Source organism: Microcebus murinus, unplaced genomic scaffold (assembly GCF_040939455.1).
Source record: "Microcebus murinus isolate Inina unplaced genomic scaffold, M.murinus_Inina_mat1.0 scaf049_hap2_Mmur4.0, whole genome shotgun sequence".
Taxonomy (NCBI): Eukaryota; Metazoa; Chordata; class Mammalia; order Primates; family Cheirogaleidae; genus Microcebus; species Microcebus murinus.
Genome location: NW_027438995.1, coordinates 85,133 through 89,037, shown reverse-complemented (window position 1 = coordinate 89,037; position 3,905 = coordinate 85,133). Strand labels below are relative to the sequence as shown.

The following is a 3,905-nucleotide window of genomic DNA, read 5'->3' as shown; positions in this document are numbered from 1 at the left end:
GCTGCTTTTTTTTTTTTTTTTTTTTTGCCTCTTGTTCTGTCCCCTTTCTGGGAGCGCGGCGGCGGCCCGGGGTGGGGGTCACCCCCACCCTCAGCGCCCGCGCGGTGCCTGGCGCCCCAGCCCGCACCGTGGGGCCTCCTCTTGTCCCAAGCCGCGACACCGCCGCCACGCGGCAGCATGCGTGGCATCTGGACTGTCAGGTCTCAGACCAAAGGTCTGCTCTGTGGGAACCGACACGCTGGAGGAAACCTTGAGAGTCTGAGAGGGGAGGGAGTTCCAGAAGAAGGCCAGGATGTCATTTTGAGGGAGTACGTGACCAGAACTCGTCCCGTTGCTTTTGGGGTTCTATGGGCTACACGCAGGAATCTTTGGTGGTGGCACCTGATGTTGGGGGATCCGGAGTCACACCCAGACCTGCTCCACAGGCCTCCTTTTACTTTTCTCTTCGGATTCATTATGTTTAAAAAGTGTCTCTTACCTCTAAGATTGCATTTTCTTTTCTCTCTCTTTTCAAGCAGATGATGGGAGTACAAGTATTCAGGTGACATGTGTTGCCCGTGCCCCCCTCCCCCCTGTGTTCTTTTTTTTTTTTTTTTTTTTTTGAGACAGAGTCTCGTTTTGCTGCCCAGGCTAGAGTGAGTGCCATGGCGTCAGCCTAGCTCACAGCAACCTCAATCTCCGGGCTCAAGCAATCCTGCTGCCTCAGCCTCCCGAGTAGTTGGGACTACAGGCATGCACCACCACGCCCGGCTGTGTTTTTCTATATATATTAGTTGGCCAATTAATTTCTTTCTATTTTTAGTAGAGACGGGGTCTCGCTCTTGCTCAGGCTGGTTTCGAACTCCTGACCTGGAGCAATCCGCCCGCCTCGGCCTCCCAGAGAGCTAGGATTACAGGCGTGAGCCACCGCGCCCGGCCCCCCCCTGTGTTCTTATTCATATACCTCTCATGTTGTTCCAGCGTATTGTGGGGGTACCAATGTTAAGGTCGGGTGCCTTGCCCTCTCCAAGCCTCCCCCCTCGGGTCAGAGCTTCAAGTGCGCCCATCCCCCAGTCGGTGCGCACCCACCCCATGCCTAATGGATGTGTATGCCCCTCCCCTCCCCCCACCCGCCCGACACCCACCCGATGAAGGTGATTCCTCTCCGTCCACTTAGGTGTCCATCCGTTCGTACCAATTTGCTGGTGAGCGCGCTCACGTGGTGCTCGTGTGTCCATTCTTGGGATACTTGGCTTACTGGAACGGGTTCCAGCTCTGGCCAGGAGAACACGAGAGGCGCCCTCTCACCGCTGCTCCTCACAGCCGAATGGCACTCCGTGGTGTCCACGCGCCACATTTTATTGATGCACTCCTGGATGGATGGGCACTCGGGTCGCTTCCACGTCTTTGCGATTGTGAATTGTGCCCTAACTGTAACCCTAACCCTTACCCAGCCCGTCTCCTCTGCCCCTGCCTGACGCACTCCTCCCCGGCCAGGCCCGTCACTGTCCTGGGCCCCCGCCTGACCGGCTCCTCCCCGCCCGGCCGGTCACCGTCCTCTGCCCCTGCCTGACATGCTCCTTCCCGCCCGCCCGGCCTCTCACCGTCCTCGGCCCCTGCCTGACCGGCTCCTCCGTCGCCTGGGCCTTCCAAGGGCTTGGTGTGGACGCTGCTTCCAGGAAGCCCTCCAGAAACCCGGCAGCAGGGTGGCCGCAGCAGTCTCCAGCAGCCGTCCCTAAGTCGCGTGAGTGCGGGGGACGTGCCCCCGCTGTGCCGCGGGGGGGCCCAGCCTGGTGTCTTCCCTGAGGCCCTGGGGCTGCCGGCTGGGCTGCCGCTCCCCGCAAGGGGAGAGCCGCGGAGGTGGGGACCGCCTCCTGATGGGGACGTACACGCAGCTCTCCACGTCGGATTCCGGGGCTCTCTGTCCTGCCCGAAGGCCCAGCTGGCCTGCGGGTCCTTAGAGTGGCAAAAACATCCGAAAACTGAGATTGAGGGTCCGGTGGGTGTCTGCACTTTTGTGCTGGGCACCCCAGGGAGGCCCGGGGGCTGGCTGGACAACGTGGTCTGCTGGGCGGGGGGAGGGGGGTTGGAGGAGCAACTGATGCCCTTTGCACTTTGGGTAGCAAGAGTCTGAGGTGTCTCTGAGCCCTGTGCCCTGTGGGGGGGGGCGGGGGGGAGGAGGAGGAGGAGGAGGAGGAGGAGGTGGGAAGGGCCGGGGCCTGCAGTCCTGTTCCCGGGGTGGCACGGCAAGTGGCTTCTTCCACAGGCTGCTTGGCCTGGGCTCCCTGCACCTGGGCCTTTGGAGGACCGGCCCTGTGCTTGCCAACACTTCCTGCAGGGACCCAGAGCTGGGAGGTGGCATCTCTCAGCCCTGGGTCGGGCAGAGCCCCAGCGGGCCATGCCCACAACCTCTCTCAGCACCGGTCCCCCAGAAGGCTCCTTTGGGACCAGGATTCTCTTGCGGTGACTCTTTAAGGTCTGGCCCCTGGATGGAGGGGCACCAGGAGTAGAGGAGCAGGAAGGGGAAGGGGGTGGCCATGCGAGGGGACACTTTGAGGCCAAGTCCCAGCTTCAGCCTGATCCTCCTGGGAACCCCGCTCTGAGACAAGGAGCCGGGCTTCGCATTCCCACAGCAGCCAGTCGTGGGCTGAGGACACCTGGGGCGTTGGGAACTCCCTGGCTTCTCCTTGGTTTAACATCTAGAGCTGCTTGGGAATCGCGCCGCCACACACACCCGAGCGCAGGTGTCTTCCGCACAGACTGCGGGCCTCGCTCTTCTGAATGCCGCTAGCTCGCCACCCACCCACGGGTGAACCTGGTCAGGGTGCTTTCTCTAAGGGGCAGACTCTTTTCCGGGCGGGCTACCGGTGTCTCTGTTTGCTCGTTTCTTTCTTCCATTTCGGGAAAGGCTTCCTTGCTGGGTGTGGAAATCTCCTATGCCTTCCCTCGCCTATTCTGTCAGCTTTAAAATTCTCTTTCAGTTGCCACCCTCACAGATGGATTAGGAAACTCTTTCCGGTGCACTCATTAGTGAAATGACCTCCAGGAAGCTGGAATCCAATATCTAATGGCCGATTTTTAGCGAGTCCACACGCCAGGGTGGTCGGGGTCCAATGCAGCCCCGGCCAGGCCCAGGCCCCTTGGACTGGGCCACCGGAGGACACGGAGGAGGGTCCCGGCCCCCACGAAGCGGTGCCGGCAGTTCTCCACGGGCTTGGGCGTTTTCCAGAGGTAGGAGATGGAGGGGACTGATTTCTTCAGCGCCCCCCAAACCACGCCACCCCACCCCACCCATGGGACACATCCCCAGAGAGAGACGCCCCATACACTGGCTGTGCCCCAGCCCTGGCCCGGGGGAATAGGCGGCAGCCCACCCACAGGGCGAGGGGGGGGGCGCAGCTGAAAGGGGTTGTGGGGGAGGGCGGCCCCTGGCTGGGGTCAAAGGGCGAGCGTCCCGCGCGTGCGCAGTCAGCGGCAGGCAGCGACGCGCTGGGGGTGGGCAGCGGGTAGGTGAAGGAGGCCGGGCGAGGAGACGAGGGGGGCTGGGAGGGCTCCACCTTGGCGAGTCCAGCCGTGGAGGCGCATCTTGTGTGAGTGTGAGTGAGTGTGAGTGTGTGTGTGTGTGTATAGAGAGACAGCCCCCCGCCCCGCCCCGCCCATCACCCCCGTCCCTGGGAGCCCGCGGGACCCGGCCGGCCGGAGAACTCAACCGGCCCGGCCCGGCGCGGGGCCTGGGGCGGGAGGCGGCGGCGGGGAAGCCCAGAGAGGCTCGGCTTCTTGAGCGGGGCAGGGGCGCCCTCCGCCACCGTCTAGGGCCACACCACCCTGAACGCCCCCGATCTCGTCTGGTCTCGGAAGCTAAGCAGGGTCGGGCCTGGTTAGTACTTGGATGGGAGACCGCCTGGGAATACCGGGTGCCACAGGCT

The 3,905-nt window shown here is 62.9% G+C and overlaps 1 non-coding gene across 1 annotated transcript; it reads left to right on the top strand.

Moving 5' to 3' along the window:
* The first annotated feature begins 3,786 nt into the window (after nt 1-3,786).
* Nucleotides 3,787-3,905, top strand: LOC142868955 (5S ribosomal RNA). Its single transcript, XR_012917814.1, has one exon. It is a non-coding gene; the product is annotated as a 5S ribosomal RNA (ribosomal RNA).